The sequence below is a fragment of the Pithys albifrons genome, chromosome 4 (genome assembly GCF_047495875.1).
Source record: "Pithys albifrons albifrons isolate INPA30051 chromosome 4, PitAlb_v1, whole genome shotgun sequence".
NCBI lineage: Eukaryota > Metazoa > Chordata > Aves > Passeriformes > Thamnophilidae > Pithys > Pithys albifrons.
In genome coordinates, this window is record NC_092461.1 from 99,121,739 (window position 1) to 99,148,864 (window position 27,126).

Consider the following 27,126-nt stretch of genomic DNA (forward strand, 5'->3'; position numbering starts at 1 on the left):
AATATGTGTGCTCTGTCTGTGTATGCCTACTGGGAATACATCTTCATCCTTTGTATTAGTTGAATCTGGGGGCATGATGCTGCAGCAGCCTCACCTCTTTCAGATTGTTTGATCTGTCATGATAAACTTTCCTCTAAGAATATGGGCTATGGACCAGTGTTACCTTTGCCACAAACAAGACATAGTATATTTGTGGTGTATACATGTGCTTAGTGTGTGCATGCTTGATGGGAATGTACGTTCAGCATCACTACAGCTTGGATCTCAGGACACAAAGTAACAGCAGACTCACTTCTCATGCTGTTGGATTGAGGCATGATGTATCTTCCTTGAAGAGAATGATTCTTCTCTCTCTCTCGTTGGTCAAATATAGTTTAAAAGCAAGACTCTTGTGGTGACATATGGCATTTACATTGGCAGGTATCTTCCATTTCTCTTTCTCTACCCTTAATCATATTGTATCAGAAATACAAAGAAAATATAGGAACTAGGTGTTACAAAGGCACAAGTTTTGTTGTGGTTTATATACATCTTTTTTTTCTGAACGTATTTTCATCTAGATTCCTGTCTGATGCTGAGGTTTCTTCTGTGTTTGTTTAAACAAACTGTGATGCACTGGGCCTTAATTCGTATTTTTGCTCCAGGGGGTTTGTCACAGAAAAAAATGAGGAAAACCTTTGCTATCTTTTCTGCCCAAGGTACACTTTTATTCTGGTATAGTGTTCTTCACAGAAATAGTGATGACTCTTATTCAGGAATTTTGACTACAGACTGCACATCTACACTTTTTGAACTTGAATGATGCCTGATGAGTAACAATACTCAAGCCACTCCTAGTTTTAAAGTTAAACAATACTCAAGCCACTCCTAGTTTTAAAGTTAAAAGCTTCAGTTCATACTTTGAAATGTAAATGCTTCAGAATCCATGCTCTCATTAATCACTTCACTATCCACAGCTTCCATAAGATCATGGCACATTTCTATATTCGGGCTTACAAAACAATCATGCATGTGGTAAAGGTAAGAAATATTGTGTAAGAGCTTTAGGTCTGGTGTTGTCACACTGAGAATGTGACAATCTCTCAGTTGTGCAGTGGTCCTTGTCAGTAGAGTTCTGCTACTGTTGTTCTTGGTGCTCCTGATGTTACAAAGAGGAAGAGGAGACATGGAGACAGGCTTGAGTATGGACATGGACAGACTAGGAGTGGGTTTTGGCTGGGTGACAATGAGACACAAGATACATCAGTTGGTAGGTAGAAATGGAACAGAAGGGAAAAGACAAAGAGAAAGCCGAAAGTGGAGTTTTTAAAATGCATCTTTCAGATACTGAATAACAAGTACATGCAATAGAAAGTGATAGGTACGGTCTTCATTTTGGCTTTCACAAGTTCAACTTCTAGCCAGAAAAGATGCACACTTCATTCCAGAACTCATTTCTCTTATTTGCTTTATCATTCATGATACTGATCAGCTAACACTGCTAATAATAACTGTGGCTGTGAGAAAACAGTGTTTTACAGAACAACCCCTTCTGGGGAGAGCTTTTCTGCTAGAGTGAAGCAGATGCTCAGTAGCACTCGTGGAAACACATTCACATTCTTTATTTTCCCATGCTACTGTAGGAATATTGATTAAAATGTTGCATTCAGTCAGGTAAAGAACATATTTTATGTTGGGCTAAGCTGTGATACTGATCTACCTGATGTTTGTTTAACTTGCCTGTGAATAAAGAACTACAGTATTGCAATGTTTGGGCAAGTGATCTCTCAGTTTGGTGATGTGAACAGCTTTGCAGATCTTTCCAATACTTTCTAGATCACACTAGCTAATGCTGAAGAATAAGCAACAGGTCGTTGCACATTCCCAAAAAAGTGAAATTATCAGGACTGAAAATGTCCACAATTAAATTTCCTCCTTTGTGACCAAATCCATTTTTGGTTTTTTTTGTTTCTTTTGGGACAATACAGATTTTGAAACAGCTGTCAAGGAGAGAATAAAATATACATTGTGAAAATACTTCCAAGATCTCTGAGTTTTCAAAATAAACTACAAGTTTATAAGGACTGTGCACTTTCAGAGAATTTTAATCTTTTGATAATGGATGAGATACAAGTGGATTCACCGATCTCTCAAATTAAACACTTATGTTGGAGTCTAAAACAATTCCACTTGCAATATCCACTTGATAACTTAAAAAAACTTAGTGTTGTAAATAATGCAGTTAGGGTTTTTTTAAGTGTTATGCTGTAATGTCGAAAAACATGAAACAAATATTCTTAGTATAACTATCTAAAATAAAAAATCACAACTTTTCTGTGTTGCCATTTCAGTCACCTATTATTTGTACTTTGGTAAACTGCTCAGCTATAAACTATTCAACTGTTTTTTATAAAATGTTAGAGATATGGTGATAGTAGGTCTTAGCAATAATAGCAGAGATCACCAAAATAAAAAAGCCAAATATCTATAGTACTACCACTCTATGGAAGCAGACTTAAGACTTTGGATCAGTTGGTGGAAGGAAGCAGACAGGCCAGTCCACATGACTTGGCAATTGTCTTATTGTCCTTTCTAAGTAGAGATAATAGGTGAGACAGACTTGCTAGCCATTTTTATTTGGATCATAGAAAGGAAACAGTAATATTACCCTAGCAAAGAACATAATCAACAAAAAGATCTGCATGCCCAAGTCACTGGCTATCTAAATAGTCTTGGGCATGGTCTGACCTCAGCAGAGTTGGTTCAGAAACCACAAAGTGTTTGATATTTTGTTTGAACTCAGAGATCCATCAAGACTCCTATAATGAAAGAATATAACCTTGCCAGAGGCTCAGTCATTAATGTCCAGACAGATTTGTGCATTCTGTATTGCTGGTTGACAAATTGTTGATTTTACAGTGAGAAAAGTAAGCAGAGAGCATTTCCTTTAGAAATAGTTCAATCTGTAAGGTCAGATACATTATAATTATACTGGATAGCTTTCCACGAGTCTGCCAAGCAACATGGAAAATTAGTATACAACTATATAAATACCAGAGTTAATGTAATTGCAGAAATCAGTATATTATGTGTTTCTATGATTCTTTATAAATTTTTATGAATGAGATGAGATAAAAACATTCCCTACATATTAAAACAATCTTGCTCTAGATCAGATCAGATCAATGATCTAATTTTTATTTCTGATATAAGCTCCTTTTTGTTAATGTATTATTAGTCATAATCTCAAAGTTTGCTATTCCATATGAAATACTAAATGAGATCTCAGTTACATTAGTAATAAACAGGGGTAGTTACACTGCAATAATTAGATTGCTTTGCATTGCTCAGTGTCTAGAGAACAAAAAATGAGGCATTCATTTCTCAGTGGCTGTGATTTCAAAAAAATGCTAAGTCATCAAAAATATTCCACAAAATGTCTCTTCATGAAATCAAGAAAACGTAGAATAGGAGGAAACATATTACATGAAGAAAATGTATTAATTTTGCTGAGATCACAGTTGAAGCCATGTTATATTGTAGACATTTAAGAATGGACTAGATCTGTCTGACTTCCATATGAGTTAAATATAAATTAAATTCCATTCCACCTGTGAAGAGTAACATCTTCAACATTTTTGGTCGCATGGGAAGAGAAAAACCACATTCCAAGCTTGTCAGGATTAAGGTAAGTTACTATGCAAGGACAGGTAGACAAACCATCAAAAATGGCTGAACAAATAGTGTTTAAATTAAAAAAAAATAGCATGTACTCTGACTTCTAAGAACTATGTTTTTAAATTATACATTAATGGTAATGACATTATATGGTTTTAAAAGGGAAACAATAACATTACTGAAGGTGTGAGATTTTTACTTTTGGTTATATGGGCCTGTGTTATATGGGTCTGATTTGACTGTACATGAAAGGATGGCTACAAAGTCCTGGAATGACTCTTAGACCTAATTCCAGAAGCCATTGTGGGGATAGTCAAGAAATGCTTAAGGAAACAAATCAGTGGCAAAGTGTCACATTAAGTTCAGAAACAAGCAGGTGTAGACAGGTAGAACCAGGCTCTGCATGCAGCTTGGCTTGTAGAGGGAAGCACTATGGAAAAAAAAAGTGTTGTATTATTGTAGCTTTCCTGAAAAAGAGGAAATCAGAGAGATCACTCTGGTTATGCTTTCAAGGGCAAGAAAGAAGCCATGTTCTGTTTGTTGCTGAGTATAATCTGGGATTTATGAAATATAAAGACTACTGCACTAAATCAGATTGCCCCCTCATTATCCTACTCCCTACAGAGGGCATTAGGGAGAGAGTCCTCAGCCTTACCCACTCACAGAAACTCATGGAACAAAATGTGCTAAACAAAAGGTTGCACTGAAAGAGATAGGGAAGAATAATGACTGTGTCATGCACCAGCAGAATACCTACCTATATAAAATGAATTCTGGAATACACTATTTGTTCAACTAAGCTCTTATACCAGTGCTACTATCATAATGAAGATTCCAATTAAAAAAAAAGAAGTTAAACACTGATAGCATTAAATTGAACAGTAGTAATTAAACTGTCTTAAAAGCATGCTAACAATTTATGTAGATACATTTATACATTGTTGGGTTCAACCATTTCAGAAGAAAGAAATTTTTTTCAGAAAAATAAAACCAAACAAAATCAAATCACTTTTTTTTTTGCAAGGTGAAGTTGATTTATACTTGATCTTTACTCTGAGGCATTTCAGCCAGAATACTGGGATAGCAACTACCAGTGGATGTTATTCAAAATTGTCAACATCCATTTTCAGGGTTCTGCATTGAGCATCTCAGGAAGAATTATATGAAGACAGAATCACATTCTCGGGAAATAATATCCTTCCAGGAAAATTACAAGCAAGCCTCTTGACAGGTTCATTATAAGCCATTTGGTACCTTAGATTTATTAAACTCTTTTAACTCATACTGTGAAAATTGTATGAGAAAATGGAAGAAAAAAAATAAGTCTAAAAGAATTCCATTACTGATCTGACAAACAAGTGACTCAATTTTTAGAAATAGGTCTTGATCTGGATGTCTTGGCCTCCAGTAAAGGAGCTTCCATTTATTTCTTCACAGGAGTTAGAGATGATATTTTTTTTCTTCTGCTAAAGAGATAAAAGACAAAAATGTGTCATGATTTCTGTGTAATGAAAAGTAATGTGACAAAAAATAGAATTGAAGTTACAGGGCATTGAGAATTCTAGGCATGTTACTTGTCAGGTCTCCAACACTGCAAAGACCTATAAAAAGTGGTGTCTTTGTTTTTTCCTGTGGTCTGCTCCTGCTGGGTGGCTTATGGTATTCTTAGAGCATCAAAGGTTCTTTTGTTAAAGTCCTGGTATGTTATTCAGAACAGTTCAAGTTTAATGCAGGGAAACCCAAGTCAGTATCTCCAGCTAATGCCAAATTGCAGTTCAGATTCTGTATAGTACAGGTCATTTGGATATCTGGAAATCCTGATACTGTGTTGGAATTTATGGGGAGGATATCTTTAGCTCTACCATTTCCTTTCTTTTTTTCTCTCCTTCCTTGCCTAAGAGATCACCAGCGATTATCAGTAAGATTTTAGAAACGTCCCTCCTCTCCCAGTGCCACATGTAACATTTATTTGATAGAGCTCACTTTGATCTGGAGAACCAAATAATAGCTACTGTTACAGAAAAGAGCAAAGCATGTATGTCATGTAACATGGTGATATCTTCTGTCAGACTATGTCACTCTATCAGATATCTGAAGGTTCAGAAATATCAAGGCTTAATTGAAGAAAATCATATCGCAAATATTTGAATTACTTTTTGTATTTATTATATTATTACATTGTTTTGTTGCAGGGTTTTTTAAATTAAGTGAGCAGGGAGAGTCTTACTGATAGCCCATAATTTGTTTTGTCTGCTATGTATTTTTGCAGCCAGACTTTATGCAGTTAATGTAAGGTATTGGAAGGGAACATTTTTAGTATAGCTGGAGTAAGGAGTTTCAATTACATCTTTGTAAATTACTCCTAGAAAAAAAAAAAAGACAAACAAAACTGCAAATGCACAGATTGATATCTTGGATGATATATATTTGTGCACAGTGCTTGGTATTGATCAAGAGGAAAAAAAAGCCTAAATCTATTAATAAAACCATTAATGACAAAGATTTAGAACAAAGATGCTGTACATAATAACACAATCTAAAGAATAGAAATTAAACTGCTGGACTTCTCAGTGTCTCAGAAGAGGGGATTTATTAGGTATTTTTTGTATGATTAGCACATAGTGTTGATAGGCTGGTTTTTTCCTTACATTTTTATGCAAGAAGGGAATTAAGTCCTTTGGTGGATGAAGATAATATTTAAATTTCAACTCAGCAGAATACAGGAATTGTATACACCACTGTAATCCCTTGTTTAAATCATTCATTTTAATACATGGCTTTCACATCATTATTTGATCTGTGACAACCCTTACAAATCCTTGTCAGGACTTTAGGAATGAAGTTTCCAGTGTGACAGGGAATGTGTATAGTAACAAATTTCTGACATTACTTAAGAGCAGTATTCACTGGTGAACGCATTACACAGAATATCACAGAGAATTTAATATAGAAAATACATCAGAAAAATGAGTGGGTTATTAAAAAAAATCTTAAATCAATGAAACATTTACTACAATATTTTGCAGCCATGGTGTGAGATGAATTTTAAGGTAAAACCTGAGGGAAGGCAGTGTTGTTCCTTTGTAATGTTTATTTTGCACTCCTGAAAATCAATAGTGCCAGTGAGGAACATTTCAAGACATTTGGAACATTAGTAGTGAGGGCAAGTGGAATTTTACTTTTTTTTTTTTCCCCAAAAAGTAATGCATATTTATTTCAAGGAAATGCCACAGAATGTTTATGTGTAAATACAAGGCTGAAATATTTGAAGAATATTAGATTTTAATCCAAGTGTTAGTACAAGTCCAAAAAGCAACAACAATCTGTTTTCACTCACCTGTGACTCAAGTATTTGCATAATTTGCGTAAATTAATAATTTAGTTTAACAAATAAGATCTTTTTTGCTCTTACCCAGGGTCTGGCATACACATCTAGTAGTCTTCAAGGTAAATATTCTATTTCTCAGTTCCTTAAAAGTGCATGCATACTGGCTAAATATATTATTGCTTGCTGACAGGGTGCTTGATTTAGTGAAGTTTGCTAGATGCTTTTGTGAACTTTGCTGAGAGCATCCTGAAAGATCAAGTCAATACTGCATCCTCTCTTGCTGACCATTGTCCTAGTTCAGCAGGAGGGACCAGCTAACCCTGTGTGGGGGTGATCAAAGCTGTGTATTCTACCCCCTCTATTCATTCCCAAGGACAAGGGGCCATTAGCAGCAGCTGCCCAGGGAGCCATTATCACCTTCACACCCAGCCTGAGGGGGCGGAGCTGCCAATGGGCCATCAACAGTTCAACACCCCCTGGCTCCCAGAGTTAATCACCCATTGTGTGAGTCCCTGCCCAGGGGGAGGGACTGGGTGCTCCCTGAGGGTACATAAGTGGTGGGTAAGAAGACCTCGGAAACTTCTTGTTGGATCCAGAGGAGCAGCAGGACCTCGACAGGAGGAGATCCCCGCTCTCGCCCAGACCACAGCCCTCGCCTGCACCAACAGGTTTTTCATTTCCTTTTGCTCTGGACTTGGGGGAGCCACAGGGGTCTCAGCACAAGGGCAAACAAACCCCCTTGGGTTTGTGCCCCAGGACACTGGGTTATACTGCTGGGGTATTGTGAGTTGAAAGCAATTTCCCTTGTGTGTCAGTGTTGTTATTGTAATATTATTATTAAATTTTAGCTCTGACTTATAATCTCTCTCGTGGTGAGTCCATTTCCCCTGCTGGTTCACCTTTAAACCAGCACAACCATAAAGATCATAAAATGTGGTAAATTCCTATGGTAGTATTTTATAATGAGACAGAAATGTTATCTTCAGAGAGAAGTATGGATAGAAAGAAAATTACAACATAACTTTTTTTTTGTTTTTTAAGCTTAAGTTCACCTGAGGATATCTCCAAGCATAAATTGGACAGAAGTTCCAAGAAACTGATTCTCATGGACATATGGAGAGGCCGAATTTACATGCATCATCTCTTTACATTTAAGCACAGGAATCAAAAAGACGAGAAATCAGACACATAATTCTTCACACTTCTCTTGGTAAGCCTTAACTCTTCTGCACAGATGCAGCTGTCCCATGCAATAGATAAGAGACTGAAGAAACTATCAGGTAAACTAACGAGAAAGCTTTGCTTTCTCTCTAAAAATTTCTGTACTTTTATAAGAGTATTTTCAAAATTCAAGCTTTTTGAGTTGATGTTCAGGGTATCTTCAATTTAGTATTTGAATAATACAGAAAGAATTAGATAACAAATATATATGAAATATATAAGAAATATACTTCCAGTCCTTCAGGGCAAATTTTCCTAAAAATCCAATAAAATATTAGCTAAACTATGCCTGCTAAAATTCTTACTAAGTCATTTGTATTTAGAATTCAAATGCATGTTTTCTGGCATGCATTTTATTTTTGATATTGTTCTCTTTTCTTTCTACAAGCAACGATAATAAAATTTTATTAACTATATTTGCAAGGAAACATTAAATCTCACTTTGCTCATGTGTAGGATTTCTGCAGGTAACTGCAGGAATTTAATTTTGTATTAAAATATGTAGCATGTAGGTGCTTTCAAAATAAATAAAGATAAATTATGCTTGGCAATTGCCTACAACTGCAGCATCCAGACCTATGTCTCTGGAAGGACTGCTCTTAGAAAAAGAGAAGTAAAACTACAGTTAAATCAAATCAAGGAGTATGTGGGGCTCTACACAGGTTTGGTTCGTGCACACACAAAATGTTCTCATTCATGAATTGTTTCTTTAACGTACCAACTGCAGTTTCAGTCAACAGGAAAGGAAAGCAACTATGAGAGCAAGAGAACCATAAAATCTGAATGAGGCCCCAAGTAAGCAAAGAAATTTACAGTTGTAATTTTCAAAAGAGAACCTCACTCTGGAAGGAATTTTATTATTTTCTTAACCTACTTTGAAAGATCAGGCTTTGCAACTCTGGAAAGAGAATTGTTGTCAAAGGGCATTGTATTGAGTCGACTGTTCTCCATTAACTACTTTTAAATTATTTACTGTGGCTATTAGTTAATAATACTTTGTATTAATCTGAACTCTTTTTTTCATGTGTAAAACTCTGAAATTTTCATGTGTAAAATTTTAAACATGGCCTGTCTCATTGTCTGTGTTTTTATTTGCTTTTAGATTCCTATTTTTAAAGGAAAATCCTACGAGTGAGAGCACAGATAGATTCCTTTTCAAGTCATGTCTCCTTAGGGCTGAGGTATAGAGCTCAGAATCATTATTAAACAGAAACATATATGCAAATGAATTTGTGTATCTTAAATGGTAAAAAAAATATATAATGCAGAGAGTTCATGTTTAAAGTTCAGGTTTAAACTTATGTAAACAAATTTAGACTTGCCCATGGGCAAGATTTTCATGTTCTAACTTAAAAAAAATGAGATCTAAGTACCAAATATTTCCTACAAAGAACATTTATTGCAGAAATAGGATGTTCCTCAGAACAGTCATGCTGCTTGCTTCTTATTAAATATACATATTAAGGAAGATATTTTAATCCTGTTATCTGTGAGCTTCAGAAAGTCATTCTGAGTTATCTGGCAACATTCTTCACTTTTAAGTTCTGTGCAGAACAAGCTTTGACAAAAAACACCATGTGGCATGTGTTGCCAGATTCAGTTTTCTCAAGTTATTATTTTCTGAAACTAACAGGTTGGATGTTGAGGATTGTTCTAATGATGCTCACTGCTGTCAAAAAGTACAATAATAAATTTCTAAATTTAGCATTTCAATTAGAAGCAACTGCCAAATAATGCCCATGATCTAGTCGAACATGCCTTGTTTTCTGCATGATTTTTCCTTTATTCTTATTTTTAGGTTTCTTCAGTTAAGAGTTCTGCCATTTAAAACTGTCTTGAGGCAGTGGGTAAAATTCAAGACTCAATTTAATAATATCTTGTTGCACTCTAGTATTATGGAAAGCTGGCACAAAGTATAATCATAATTTATAAGTGGTATAATACTTGATAGTCAAAATTCATGAAAATATTTCCTTTTTTTGTTTTCCATTCTTCTACCTCCCAAATGCTTTATGGTCTTAAGTTTTTCAGATTTTACCTCAGAAAAATGTTAGAATAAAGGTCATTTTATCATTCCAAATGTTTTGCAAACAAGCTGTTTCTAGTATTTGCCATTTCACGTGAATGAATGAATTTTTAGACTGTTTCTTGTGAAGAAAGGCAATAACCTGACATATTTCATGGTGCATTCCAAGAAAGGCTAATATTGAGATAAAAGAGAGGCTTTACCTTCTCCTCTTTACAACTGCTTTTAAAATTTCTGGTATTATAATAATGAATGAGAAGAATAATGTGAGGGGGTTTGTAGGTTTGTTGGGTTTTTTTGTTTGTTTTTGTGTCAGGAGTCTCTTTGGTCATTAAGCATTGCTTTGATATTCTGTCCAGCTACCAAAAGAAAAATATGAAAACTTTAGTTAGTATTGAAACACAGGTTTGAATAACAAATATAAATCATTGGGGCTTTAGAAGGAAGGTAACTTTGATATTATGCTTACTATAAAACTAGGAATGTAAGCAGAGAAAACTTCTACATCCTGTACCAAGGTATAAAAATACAAACCCTTGAATAATATATAAACTTGCATTTTAATGCCAGAATAGGTAATCAGATAAACAGTTTATGTACACTTTATCTGCAAAAACTTTTTATAGATTTAAAATTTTCTCTATATGTTAGAGGTGGCTGGAGCCAGAAAACCTGGAAATATATGTTTTGGGATGATGCCAAAGGGGTTTTTGTTCTGATTTTCACATTTTGTAGATTTTAGGAACACAGTAGTTGTAGATTTTTAGAGGGTTAATATTTCTAACAGTTTAATGCCTTTCTATCACTACCCCTGTCCCAGAACAGGAAGCTCAAGTTCCTTTAGTTAATTAATCTTGTTCAGACTCCTTTCCAAGGTAAAGAGCTGAAGGATATCAGAAGGCCCACAGAATGAAACATAAACACAGGTCAGAGTGACCCAAAAGCCAGAACTGGATGAGCTCCAAGAGATCTTTGTGTGCCTGAGGAAGAAGAGCTGATGAAGACAGAGGGTCTTGACGACCCCAGACCCAATTCCAGGGGTTGGTCCAGGGGTGGGACTGGGGCTGGACTGAGAAATGTGTAAAGCAATGATTGGAGGGATCTTATTATAAAAGCCATGGAAACAAGAACTGAGACACATGCATGTCATCCTGTATTCCTGTGGGCTGTAGGCCCCGTGTTATTAAAGGACCTTTACTTTTATCTTACCCTACACTAACGTGGCTCAGAGTCCTGTTTTTGGGGGGAAGGGTCATTCACGGCGTCAGGGAAAACAGTCTAGAAGTGTTGCACTGAGAAGAGCAGTATGAAATGTATTTCATGGCCCCTTCTTTATTCTTTCATGACATAGGTTTTGTTCACTATTTCCAAGGTTACAAATGTGTTAACAATGAGTAGAGAATGATCATTAGTTTTACAGAATGACAAGGATGCAGTCTTTATTTAATATTCTGATTAAAAAATAGATTCCCAGAGTAGGTAGGAAGCTAACATGAGATTGAAAGCTACAGTTACTTGTGGAAGGGATATATTCCTTCAGTTTTACATTATCTGCCCAAACATGTGCTTTCCTTTCATACTTTAGAAACTGGTGTGCTGCTTTAAGGAAGAGGAAAAATTTTGGAGGACCCACCAGGAAATGTGTGAAACAAGTAGTCAAAATATTGCTTTAATGTAAGAGCAACATGAAAAATCCTTCTAATGTTCACTCAACATAGAGAAAAAAACCCAGAAATAGAAACCAATAAACTACTTCATGTATACTTCTTCATTTTCAATGTTTGGTTTAATAAATGTTGTTCATAGGTATTTAGGATTATATAATGAAAAATGTATCCAACAAGTTCATGGTGATAATAACTATTGTTGAGTGATTATATATGACACAGTGCTGCAATAATATAACTTTTTTAAAAGTACAATAACTCCCATAACTGGTAATCCTTGACACCTCTTTATCATGAAGAGTCAAAGCTAGATAAGAAAGACCATTATATTTTAACAGTTGCGACAGACATATTGGCCCTATTAAAATCCATCTTCAACATTGCTATGAAGTTATATCTATAATGAGGGCCATTGTATAATTTTAGAGAATTTTTAGAAAAGATATCAGATTAAAATGGAGATGATACTTTTAAGATAAGATCCCTCTTTTATTAATGGAATGTATTTTTGATATAGTGGTGTACATTCCCTTCCGATTTTGTTTTTAGATAAAAATAATCATATACAGAGATAGCTCTTGTAATTATAGAATTTGATGCCCAGAGGTATAAAGTGTAGATTTTGGATCTCTTTTGTAACTCAGATTACTGTTATTATCAGGAATGGGTGTTGTAGATATAGAAGTTATAGAAGAGCAAATACTGTTTTAAGAGTTACAGGAATTATCTTGTAATGGATCAGAGTATGGAAGAACAGAGTTCTGTTTAAAGCATTCATTTCATTCAATTAGATTTCTTCTTAACAGGAACGTGAATGCTGACACCAAAAAATTGCAGGGTTGCTCTATATCTCAGTTTTACAAATCAGATATTAATGAATGCATTTGATGGCATATTTGAGGTCTATTAAAAATATGGTAAATGCTTAAGACAATGAGTGATTGCTGGACACTCATTTGCAGGTAGTGTATGAACGAGAATAAGAAATTTCATTTCTGTAGGGGGTACTCTCAGGACAACAAATTTTACATCAATAATACAAATGACAAAAAATTCCTGTCAATTAGTAAAATTAATTTGCAGATCAAACAATTTCCTGTATCACTATCATGGCATATGTCAATTTTGTTGTGTTAGAATATGTTTTATCTAAAAAGTAAAAAATCTAAATTACTTAAGTGAATGTATTTGAATTCTGTAATCCTTATTCACTATTTTGCTTTAACTATTGAATGCTATAGGAAAAGAAAGGATGTGGCAAGCTCAGATAAAATCCTATTAAAATGCAAATACCACGAATTTCCAGATAATGAAGTATGCATCAAGCTTGTAACACTAATGAGCAGAATAGCAGAAAGTATATAGCACCTCTACCACTTCTTTATGTTCACTTAAATTAATATATTGAAATAGTTATAGAGGTTTTATATTCCTTTTGCCACAAAAATAATTAAGAGCTTTAGACCCCCATTTTCTTACCTGTGCATTTGTTTTATTTTTCTGCTTAAATAAACAAAATATTACAGTATAACAAGTAAGATTCTCAGATACCAGCAACCACTTTTGGATATTACTTGGAATCCTAAAGAAAGATTTTTTTACGGAGTCAAGTGCAAATAACTCTATTAGCACTAGTCACATAGTTTGACTCAAGTTTCAAGTGATCAATGCTGATACTTTCTTTCAAAAAAAAAAAAGAGGCAACCCCTAAGGCAGTACAAAGATAAAATTTTCTCTGTCGTTCTCCTGAATTTTGTTACTTCTGTGGTCTTTTGAATGGTTTTGATCCCTAGCTAATCTTAACTTTCCTGTCCCTAACCACTTCCTCAATAACGAGATTGTTCTTTACAAAAGAGACTTTTCCATCAGTCCATCAGTAAAGTGTTAACCAAGGCAAAAATGTTCTTTGTCAAGCTGGTGAAAATTTTTTTGAATGGAAGGATAAAGTCACTAACAGAAATGCATATTCTCTTCATAGAGCATTTTTGACCAACGTCACATGGATCACATTAAAAAACAAATCAAATAATTATGAACTTTATGAATTTAACTAAGTACCAAATTAAAACTCTGCATATTGGTTACGTGCAATGGCATTTTGGCAAATGAAATCTCGAATGGCCAATCATAGGGATCTGTCAGGGGTGTCTGTGAGCACATCCTGATCATACCTGTAGTGTGATCATCTTGCGGCAAAGGAGGATCTGCCAAGCAGAACAAAGGCAGGAGAGCAGCAGGAGAGTTTTGGTTTAACAAAAGCCTTTTTTAACAAGCAGCTTGGGAGCTAGCATTAGTTTGAGCCACCAATTCTTTTGAGTTTTCTTGAATCACTTTTTGCAAGAGTCCTACATATCTCTAGGCTGTCATATATTAAAAATTAAAATAACTTTGAAGCTTTTAGACTGGCTATGTCATACTGATTTCTGCAAGTCACTAAAAATACCTTGCAATATTTTTGGCTGCTTTCGTATTTTATTGGACATAAATCATAACTGTAACAATTAGAGCAATAAGAAGAAACTTAACTATACCCTAATTCATAGATATAACAGATTGCTGTCATCAATGATATACAGAATCATAGAGTGATTTGCATTAAAAGGGACCTTAAAGATTGTCTAGTTCCAACCCTCCTGCTGTAGGCAGGGATAATTTCCACTGGACCAAGTAGCTCAAAGTCCCATCTAGCCTGACCTTGAACACTTCTAGGGACAGGACATCCATAACACCTCTGGGCAACTTGTTCCAGGACCTCAGCAACATCACAATAAAGAATTCCTTCCTAATACATAATCTAAATGGAAAGATGGAACCAGAGACATTAACTTGCAGAGCAGGTAGGAATAGTATTTTGGCCTAAACTGCAATTTGGAAATAATGTGGTGTAATTTAGTTAACTTGATGCTCAGGATCCAAAGAGAGCAATTGTGAAGTAAAAATAATAATTAAAGAATTTGGAAGTAATTTTATTAAAATAATATTAAAACAACAAATATGGATGTAAACACTGATGAGTGCTATCTCTGCAGACAACTGCACCCATATATCAAATAGTATCAATTTTTCTACCAACCCTCTTCCTCATCTAAGTAGTCCTGTGCTGTAAATTTAAACAGTGTCACAGGATCGATTTCCCACATCTGTTGAATTGTTTATTTTTACTCCATTAGTGGGTTTTTGTGTGAAATAGTCTAGTTCTTCCTAACTAAAAATTATTTTGCTTGTCTTTTCTTTAAGTGCTTGTCCTATGCAGGTTTTATGCTCATAAGTTCTGTATAAAAGATATTTAGACCTAAAAGCAGATATAAACAATTGCATTTAAAATTGTATTGTTTTATTTAGATCATTAGAGTAAAAAATAATTAATTCTTGACAAGTGGCAACTAACTCCTTATTTTAAATGACTTAATGTGTGATATCAAATAAACAAAAAGAAAGTTAAATCAATGAATCAAAATTATTTTTCAGTGTTAGGCAGCAACCTTTGATTACATCTCTTTTTTCCCATACACTTTTTATTCCAGTTGATTAACAAAAATCCAAATATAAAACTTTCAAATGATAGAGGTACTGTCTTTTTATGTGATTCCAGCATCATCCTTGAAGCAAAACCCACTGATGCAACTATATATTTGTGACTTTGCATTTTCAAAATGGGATTCTCCCGGTGAAGTACAGAGATGACAAGGAGAGAAAAAACCTGTAAGAAAACTTGTGAATGGCTACACAAACAGAAAGCACTTGTCAACTTGGGTATTACTATATCCTACTGCAAAAGTCTAAGGAAGTCTACATAGAGGTTAGGCCTTTGAAACAAGATAATCACCCAGCACCTACTGTGAGCATCTGGTCATTTCTAGGTAGGGGGCATGACTGGAGTTCCTCAGAAATTTTTCTCAACTGCTTATAAATAGGAGAAGTTTCCATCCCTTAATAGACTACATTACTATGTGCTGTGAGTATGTCTAGGGCTACTGGGGAGAATGAAGGAGATTTTCAAAGTTTTTTGGTAGAAACTGGAAAGATATATTGAGTTTAGGACAAAAATGGGTCTATAAGTACAGAGAGAAACTGAACTTTGTGTTACTAAGAAAACTGAGGCAGTGACTCTCAGTGAGTCACCTGCTCCATCTGTCAGGAATGGAAGAATCAGAAACCAAGCCAAGGAGTGTTGAGGGCAGATGTTTATGATGTCAACAGGGATAGGAAAATATTAATTAGAAAATACTAATCAAGACAATCTAGTACGAGGTATTTAATCCTCTGACCACTGTTATCACAGCTTTCTCTATTAATCTTTACAGATCTACTGAAGGCTTAAATGTGAAGGGTGAAATACAGAACTCCAAGGAGAACAAGGTGACAGAGAAGGGCATTCACTTCATAACCTTTGCGATCAACAATCCCCTAAACCACATAGCACAAATATGAATTGACTTCTTAAAAATATGCTCAAGCTGTGGGATGTGGGGATTAAAGCTGGTAAAACAATTTCTTTTATTTGTTTTGTGACTTCTTTTACATGATATTCTGTTATTTTTTATTTACAGAGTTTGCGAACTAGTCAAATAATCTGTGAATCTTTTAATCAAACATTCTCTGTGTTGCAAAATTCAAATACAGCTTTTAAATGTGCTTTTTTGATCTCTATTATTAATTTAATTTTCAATGACTCTTTTCAGTGATATAATCATTTATATGATATCCACAGTAGCCAGGCAAATATGAAGTACTCCTGTGAATCTTAACCACTATCCTGCTAATCTTACTATCACATTCAGATATTGAAAGTGTAAAGGGGAACAGAAGGTAATTTTGAACTGCCTCAAAGAAGCAGGTTGACAATTTCTGGTGGTAGCAAGTCAAGGTGCTGCCACGTAAGTCTTCCTTGAATGAACAGTGGTTGAGCTTGTGGAAAGCGGTGATTTTTTTGGTTGTGTTTTATCTTGTCCTCTGTGCTTTTCTCACTGGTATCCAAGGCTTTCTGCCAGTGTTCAATGGAAAAAAAAACACCATTCCAGGACAGATACTATAAAGGAACAAAGATCTCTTGGGGAAGGGGAAATGGAGTTTCCTCAGCATTAGAAAACAAATGTAATTCTCATCTCTGAATTCATATATGTACATTTGAATACCATATACATAAATACATATGGATAGCTACAAAATTTGTATGCCTGAATGTGGATTTGTAATCTTGTCCACTTCTACTTTTCTCCTCTCAGAGTCACTGAACCACACAATGTACTTCTTAACCAATGGAGTTAAAGCAATTCTATCCTTTCAATTCTTATTACAGGGTTATAGAAATCTTTGGATTTAAATGCTTCAGCCTCTGATTTGGAGAAATTATAAGTCTATAAATGGAACTTTGCAGAAATTAACTAGTTAATATAAATTACTTCATGTTCCCAATGATCAGGTTTTCTTATGTGCTTATATTTGATATGCCCATAAACTACATTATCTCTCTGTGTAGAAAATATACAGAAAATAGAGTTTCTACTAATGCAAGATATAAAAACTTCCATTGCTTTTGAAGTATTTTTTCTTTTACATTTCTAAATGCATTAAATCGCTTCAGTTTTATCTTATGCAGCATTACTATAATTTGATTTTTCAAGATTCATAATGGAAACAATGTTCACAGATGTAATTACCTCACAAGAAGTATGCACAAATGCAAAATTTCCTGTCTAGGCCAATGATCATCATTGTGCTTACTGAATGAGACTCATGACTTTTTTTCATGACATTAAAACTTTGTTAAATCTAACCTATGCCTGAGCAGTCAAGATTAGAAAATATCTTTGTTCCAAGTTTTTTCCTGTTCTCTTGAATAAGGTCAAGGGAAAATGGCTTTTTCAAAGTTCTGTGGCGTCTTGATCAAGTTATTTTGGTGGGATCAGTGAGTCAAAGCAAAAATTGGGATGGTGATGAAATTCTCAGTTGAAAACTGATGATCTCCATTGTCATTCAGGTGGTTTTTGTTGTAGGTTTTTTTCTCTTTCTGTTCTCTGAATTATCTATATTTCCACTGATTCATAAATGAATGAAAAGTACACTTTGATGCAAAGGTGAGAAGTACATATTGAAGTGAAATGTGATATTTAAAACCTTTAATATCTTTTAATATCAAATTCATTTATTCTGTTGTCAGTAGAAATGAACTGAAGCATTGACATTTCAATTTGTATGACGTTTAGACTTCTTATTTTAGCTCTGACATGTAACTGAAAGCACAAAAGGGTTTTTATAGAGAAATTTGAATTTAACCTCCCTCTAAAATTCTGAATATTTTGATTTACTGCCCTGGACTTGTGCTTTTCCTAGTTCTGAATGATATAATATATCGATAACTTTCATGTCAGTAAATCTGATGAGCAGATGCCATCACATCTTAGTCACTCTGTAATGAAAAAGAAAAAAATATGATACACTTATAAGATTAATTTAATTTCACTTTGTGTAATTTACCTGGGTTTAACTCTTGTCACAGTTTTTTCTCATGTAGATATGGGGTTTATTTCTGAAAAAAGAAACATTACGGTAAATAGTCCCAGCTATGCTAATATTTGTAACTAAGATTTAGCTTTTATTGGATGGACATACAAGGTACTGAAACTGGATTTTCTACTTGAAAACAGAAATTAATTACAATATTGTGGCTAATTTGCAACCACATTTATTTCTGTATGCAAACTTCAATGTTATATCAGAATGTCTGCAAAACAAAGAATTATGATAATAGAAACGATCAAAAAGATCTATGCATCAGTGTTTCAGACTGGAACTGAAGCTGGAATATCCTGCTTAATGTGCATATTGGATAAAGGGAGATTATTGTATCATTTCTAGTAAGGCCATTAGAAAGACTTTTCCTTCTGTGGTTAAGGAGTCTCAGTGTTCACCCATGTGTTGAGGGCAATCTAAGTGGGAGGTGCCAAGGCCCTTTGCAAAAAAGCAAAGCAAGCTGGAATGCACAGCTAAATGTGATGTCAGGGTTTCAAGGCAGGGGATCTGATGATTGCATCCGTGCTGCTCATGATAAATCCTGTCCTGAAATAAGTGCATACTTTCTCTGTAAATGCAAACTTGCCATATAGCTCTCCATCAATTGTTTTTTTCAGGCTTACCTGCAGGACTCGAGGAAAGGTTTTGAATGTAGAAAAATATTGTCATGATTTGGGTCTGTGACTAAGCTCTGACTCAAGAGGCTATGATTTGCCAGTTTTTATTTCTGATCAATATTAAGATGTCTTCATTTTCTACGCCTCAAAAAGTAGCTTTCAACTACTTGTCTCCCTGTGAAGTAACATCTCTATGTTTCTCCTTGACAACCATTTCTGGTGACTTAACAGGGTACAAGCCATATTTATTCCTCTTGGCATCTCTTTGTTATTTACAGTTGCCATGAAAATCTGTCACTGTCTGTTGTACTTTTATATTCTGTTCAGCTCCAGTTTTGGGACAATTTCTGTTCCATGGAGAACAGATGTTGCCCAGCAGAGGTTTGCTATGCATGTGCAATAACAGCTGTGCTACAGGCACAGGGCATCATATTAGTAATCTTGCAGGTCAGGAGCCTGTACCTAATGCTGTCTGGTCATGATGGATTCGCAGGCCATGCCCTGGAGGGAGCAATTTTGCACAACACTCATCTTGACAGTGGCCTATTTGCTGATTGTAAACTAATTCTGAACCAGTATCTTAAGTCTTTTATTGAGCCCCCTCTTAGAGAACCTTCTGTACCCAAACACTTCCAGGCTTCCATTCTTGGATGTAGGTCAGCACCGTACCTCTGGGACTATTGAATTTTTCGTGCAACTTTTAGGGTATGCAGGATGGGTGCATACATTCAGATTACTGTTTAAAAGTGTGTCATGACTCTAAGGGCACTGCCAGCCCTGACTGTCTCTGCCTAGTTCAGGGTGTTTCCCCAACCTTGTCCATCCACAGAATCACAGAATCACATATGCTGATTTGGACACACAAGCATGTGTGTGTCTGCACCGCAGGACCCCAGTGACCCCACAGCAGGGCCAGTCTCCAGCTCCCCATAGCCTTGCCCTCCCATGGCATCGGCCCTGCTGAGCCAGACCCACCCATGGCCGTCCATCCTCAGGCAGGTGCCTGACACACAGCCTGGAGCTTCCCTGTGTGCCCTGGCTGCTCTCTTCCCAGCTGGAGTGGGATGGGCCCTGCCATTACCAGCCCAGGAAGCCACTGGTGCTCCTGGCAGCTTGAGCAAAAAGGGAACATGTTCTTGAGAGTTTTTTCTGATTACAATCCTTGTCTATTTTTTCTTTGGAAACAGAATAAAATGTTTTACCTCAAGGAGAAAGCATTATTTCACCATGAGGATAATAGAAGCATGCCCTATTTAATATGTGAAACTCTTAGACTAAGGAGCTCATACAGTGGGCAATGCAAGCACTTCAGCATGACATGCCTTAAAAATAAAATTTGTAAAGATGGGCTGAATTCACACCTCGAGTTTGGAGAGAGTTGTGAATTCAAACTGATACATGAAATGACTGAAGGGCTTCTGCTAATATTGAAAGGATATGAATGTCTCCAAAGTTTGTTTTGTGCATATGTGATCATAAATGAAAATACAATTGGACAGCTGATCTGGTTTCAGATGGTACCTTTTTTTCTAATTCTGAGATTTTTGGTATTTCTTCTGGTTCATGTTCATTCCAAGCCAAAGAAGTTCTGAATATAAGACACTGCTGGAAGGAGTCAACTTCCTGGTTTACTCATTTTTAAGGATAGCATAATAAATATTAATTTATTGTTTCTGTGGGGTTATTTTTCTTTTTTTCTTTCCATTGTGGAGAGAGTTTGTCCTACAGTTACTTAATTTTAGGTGTTTAAGAAACAAGAAGGTAGTAAGCAGGTTATAGCATTTTCTTGTTTTTATTTAATAACATTTCACTCTACAAATTTTCTGTTAACAAGTAGCTTGGTAGATATCCTTGCTGCCTTCCTCCTTTTTTATTCACCATTGTCATTGCACATGATATAGATGTTCTATGAACATACCATTTACCAACTGACTTATTACTGTACTCCTTATAGAGCTGCTATTCACACAAACATTGGTACTCATGAATGAGAGGGGATTTTTTTAATAGAATACTAAAATAATCAAGTGGTGATGGCTTACAATCACTCACTTTGTAGATACATAGCCATTGCTGTATCAGGGCCTGATCCTGTGAAGTCTCTGTTGGAAGCAACAGGTGTATTTTGTTTCCATAGCATTTAACTACATAGGTATGAGAGTACCTTGGACTTGACAACTAGCAGAAGAATGAAAACATTCACAATCTGGACACCACTGACTAGCTGATCCATCTCCAGCAGTTGAGAAGGAGCTGTGATAAATTTGTCAATGCTGAACAATTTCACAAGAAAGAAACAAATCATTCCACATTGCAAGGCTATTCAAATGTACTTTTTGCCAATAATAAATCTGACAGTGAAGTTAGTGTCTGTGAAGATTTGCAGTTCTTTATTTTCTCAAGGCTAAAGTAGCACATCAGATTTCTCACGTAAAGTATTTTTTTAGAAAAAAAAAATCTGTACAAAGTTTTTTATATAATAGCTGTCCTAGCTGTCTCTATTTTCCAGAATTCAAAGCTTTTTCACTTGCTCATATGTTTCCTTCTGTACTTCTACAGGGAAAAGAAATTATGAGTCCATCATTTATGAAACATATAATCAGTTCCATGTATTTTAATATGTATGTGGAAGTAGCCAGGGATGGGGAAAGGATGTAATTTTAAGGAAGAGACTATGGTGTCAGTTCTGTTCTACTTTTGCCATAAACTTTCTACATTATGTTTAGATCTATCTGATGTATGGCTTTGAAAGCATTATCTACCTCTCTCTGAGGTTTTCTGAGGATAAACGCATTGGTGTCTGAGTCATCCAGATGCTCTGATGGTAAGACAAAGAAACTGGGAAGATAAAATTAATATGCTTTTTCTACATTCTTGTACACAGAGTTTGTCTTTGTTTCCAACTGAATAAATCTGGTATTAATCAGTCCTATCTTTACTTCTGTACCTTGATGTATGCCTTTTATCTTCCTCTGCACAATCTCCTTGGTGGACTACACAACACCAGGGGGTCAGATAAAATATTCCTGCCTGTATTCTTATTGAATATTTTTAACAATGTTGGTAAGTCCAATGCTGTGTCAGACTCTTTATAGTGTCAAATGATTGCACATGCACAGTGTGCATGCAACCAGCCAACAGGAGAGCAAACTGTGAGGTGCGGGTGCATTTTGAGGGAAAACCACTACAAAAGTCAGTGCTTAGGTATTTTCAGCTTTCTTTCATGGTAATATTTTTAAAAAATTTAGTCTGAGGAAACGGCCAACACCACTGCCTTTTCTTCATTGTGAGTTTCTGTTCTTAGTGGCATCTAAAAATGTTTTTGATTTAAGGAGACTGTTTGGGGATTAAGCAGGATTTCTGTTCTTCATTTATGACAACTATAAGGAACTAAGAGACCTAATGACCCTTTTGCAAAGAGAAGTGAAGGCAACCATCTGACAATGAGTCTAAAAAAAAAGAGAAAGTGACAATGTTTTTGTTGGTTCATATTTATGTAACTATTCCATGAAATTGAAAGACAAAGTGCCTTGAAATGTATCAGAGAAATATCTGTACTGCCAGCAGCATGACTGAGAACATCAAAAACCTGTGAAGTGCAATTTGAAAGGAGCTTGGACTTGGTAGCAAAGATATAGTTTCCTCTTTCTAGTGTGGGGGTGACAGTGTGTTTGTGCATCTCTTAAGGCCTGAGGTGGTTGGTGAGTGCATCCTTATGGACCAGAGAGGCACCTGTAGAATGTGGATGTCTTGTAACCAGTAGAATCTTTCCCTGTGTGTTAGGTGAACTACTGACCAATAGTGTACTGGCATGTTATATGTAGGAGTAGATGAAAGTGAAGCTGTTACTAAAAATAAGTCTTTTGTCTTCATTGAGCCTTCTGATCCCACTGCAGCCTGAGTGTCTCTGCCTCCCCGACACCCCTGAGCTAATCTACATTACCCCAATAAAGGGTGACCCCCACATTCTAGGTTGTAGGATTTTGGATATTCTTTTCTTAAAAAGCACTATTATATCAGGTATGCCAGATTCTTTCATTTTCTATGCAGAAAGGCAATCTGTGGGGGTCTGAATTTTGGGCAACTGGTTGCTTTAGAAGACAGTGAAAGCTACCTCTGAAGCATGCTGATTTTGTTCACCAGCACTGGCTTCAAATATTTGCATTAAATTTTATCATGCTTCTCCTGTATGTTTATTTTGTGTGATTAACATGATGTTAATGGCTTTAAAAATGTTTAAAATAATTTCATTTCTAAGGATAGTACAGAATAATGTCCATTTAAATGTTTTTCTCTGGCAGCTCTACACTCTGTTGAACAACCAGTTCTGTGGGTTTAAACCTATTCTTCTAAACCTGGCACTATGGTACGTGAGATTCTGAAAGGGTCATGTGTTTTAGAAAGAGCAGAACTAATTATTAACTAGTTAATTCCTGTACAGACAAGTATTGAGGAATACATACAGTGCAGGTGTGCACAGGTTGTGGGTGGTGAGAGCCCTGGGCAAGGGCTGTGACCTGCCAACTCTTTGCACAACAAAGGGCCCGGGGACCACTCGCCCAGCCAGGGAACTGGACACTCGGAGACACATCAGGAGCCAACCCCCAGACTTTTATGCTCTTAGATTGTGAGGATATGATAATAGTTCACTGTATGCAATTATTTTAAAAAGTATTAAAAATATGTTTAAAGAGGACTGAAGTTTTACTTGCAGCATTTCCTACTTTGAGCATCCCTTCTTGATAACCTCACACTTAAGTAATCTTATTTGGAAAATTTTCTTCTCTAAAAGTTAAGTTCTTTTTACTAAAAATGGAAAATAGAATGTCTTAAAGGAATTTTCAAGCAGAGATGCTCCCATTTTCCTTCCCTGGGATGAGGTTTGTTGAAATCACACCGAAGCAATGTCATCTCTTTCTTTGATAGGGGAAAGAGTTTGTTATGGCAGTCATGACATACAGTGTTTTTGGACTCTTGAGATGATAAATTACAATCATAAGGTATGAAAGCCCACGGGTTTCTTTGCTCTGAGTCCCTCCTCAGAGGCATCCAGCTCAAGCTATCATTTAGTTACTATATCATGTTTATATCATTTTAAAGATCTGGACATCAGATACTGCAATGGGAAACCTGGTGTTCAGCCCCTGAGGAAGCCCAGTATGACTGCATGAGTGTGGAGGTGCAGCTGTAACAGGAACTGACCAGTGGAAAACAGCTCCCCAGGAACAACATGCACACAGGGTGGTGGTGACCTAAAAAGCCTTTATTTCCACATGAACAATAGCTTTTAAGGGCTTCAGGGAGGGGCTTGGAAGAGGTGGAAACTTAGGACGAATTGGGTGAAACCAATGAGAGAATCTGAGGGGAGGGTTCAAGAACTCAGTCACAATAGGCTCAAGGGGAGGAGACGGGCAGCCTGGAGGACCAACAGAGGTTTAGGGACCAGGGCTGGACAGGCAGAAGGGAGAGGCTTAGGGATCTGGAGGAACCACAGGGGGACACCCGAACACGGGGGATACGGAAACCGTGGGCGGGAATGGATACATGACTTCTCAGAACTCAAACCCATACATAGAAAAAACGCATTAAGCTCCAGCAACAGGTCCTGTATTCCCACATAGCTGCGAAGGGGTCTCAGTCCCAGCTCCAGTGGTGCAAGAGTGACTTTCCAGAGAAGCTCCTGGGTGGTCACACAGGGGACTTACCTTAAAGCAAGAATTAAGGGGAGGAATTGCTGATACAGCAATTTTTCTTAGCCAGGAAAATTCTACCTGACTTGTTGGTTCAGTTTCTTCAGAGTACAAATACACTTTTGACTGAGCTGATGCTGACTTGGAGTTGTGAAAAACAGATGAGAAAAATGATGGAATATTCTCAGAAATTTGAAAATACGATAGATTAGTCTATGTCAATGTTAATACCACTGTTAAACATTCTTCCAGTTCTGCTGGAAATTTACAAACATATCCCATTTCCAAATATGCACGCTACATATCCTGTTATGTCTGATGAAATGAATGGAGTATGGCCTACTCACAGAAAGTTTATGTAGATATTTACCCTGGAAGCTTTTACTCTAAGGCATAACCTAAATATTAATAAGGACAAATGTTCAGAACTCAGAACAGGCGTTAATGCATTCACCTTGCGATAAAAATGGTAGTAACTGCTCATTTAAATCCTCTTAAACATCTCTGAAATGTTGCCTCTTAGCTGTTGTGTCTGACTGCTCAAGAAGATGCCAAGAATTTAGTGCCATGTTTCTGGGACCACTGTCGAGTTTCTTTGAAAGGAACAAGGAAGTTATGTTGGACTACTGCTAAATTTTACTGGAAAATAATGATGAATTTTATAATATTAATAGTGGAGAGAAAAACTCCTGGAAATTAATATTAACAGCAGTTCTTTGATTCAGTTTCAGGGTGCTACAAGGTATGGGTGTTTCCTGCAGACTGGTAGCCACGAGTCTGCCCTAAGAGCAGAGCAGGGGCCTTGCCAGACAGGGCCTCTTGCATTGTCCCTAGCAAGGTCATTCTTTCAGCTATAGAACCGATGGTTTGGAACTGCTAATAAATGCATAATTTTAAAATACCTTATACCAAACTTCGAACTAGCAATCAATCTCTTTGAGGAAGGCCTTTATTATACTTAAAACCTGGACCTAAATACTGTGAGGAGAATTTTCTAGTTGCATAAACAATGATCTGTCTTGGTGTTAAAATAAAAGCACCAAGTGTCTTATCAAATTATGTCAATTACTGGCAAAAAAAAAGTGCAAAAAAACAAAAAAATAAACCTCTCTTTTTTTTTTTCCCTTGCATACTTGTAGGAAAGAAAAAAATTCTTTCTCTATTGCATATGTAGTTTCTCATAAGCACTGATATATTTATAAGATGATTACAACTGAGAGGACTAACCATTGAACAATCCTGTCTATGTCAACAGAAGGCAAATTTGAATTAAGCTATTAGTGTTGGGGAAAGTACTAGCAAAACTCCAATTTTTTACTTTTTCCCCTAAAGGTCATATAGTGTGTTGCAATGAAATATTGCTGGAGCTCCAGCTAAATTGTGGATTGTTGAGATATATATCTTGAGGCTTGAAAGTATTACATCATACCTTAATATCAATCAAGTTCTAATTTATAAACTCAGTAGCTGTAGAAAACCAAACAGTGCTGACAGGGCATATGATGTTAAACTTGAATGCATTTGATAAATAACATCCAGCAATATGAAATATTAATTTTCCAGGAGCTGTTAACAAGACAAGTACTTTTAAACCTGACTTTTCCATGTATTAAAGGCAGACTGAAAAATCTTGCCCTGATGTCGCTATTTCAACCCTAGCTCTCTACGCAGTTCACGTACTCCTCTTCTGTTCTGCTTTCTCTGTTCTGGTCCACTTGAAACCATGCACAAAAGCACAGCAGTATTGTACACTGGAGGGAAAAGATCTTTTGATATTCATAGCGACCTCAGAAATACCCACAGAGTAGAATGACACATTTCTAAAAACACACTAAGTGATCGCAGTCGATAAATCATCTGAAGGGTATAAGCAAAATTGTCAGACAGTTTGCAGGTGACTAGGTAGGCTGACATGACAGCAAGGTACATAAACTTGTGCCTTACTGGACCATAAAGTCACTGGGAATACTTATTGAAGTAGCTCTCATACATATGCAGTGCAGAATAAAAATCATCCCATTTCAATAGCTGCCAGGCATATATGCTTGCTTCTCTGCTTTGTGGCATTGACCAGGGTAAACCTGTAATAGTTTCTGACTGAACACAGTTTTTAGCTTGCTGCACTATCACTAATGGACCCTTATTTTAACCTCATAATCTGCAAGAAAACTGTGATGATTCAGGGGTTGTTTCATGAACCATTAGGACTTCTTTTTATGAGGAGCTGTGAGAGATGAAGGGCAGTGGCCTGGGTAAGGAACCCTTTCAGTCATGCAACTCTCTGACAGCACTGCAGGTGAAGCAGTTGTACCTTTAGTGCTCAATCAGTCAGTCATCCCTTCACACATGTGGCCACTGCAGTGTGAAGAGTTGGACTTTCATAACACCTTCTTGAAGGCGAGATGGA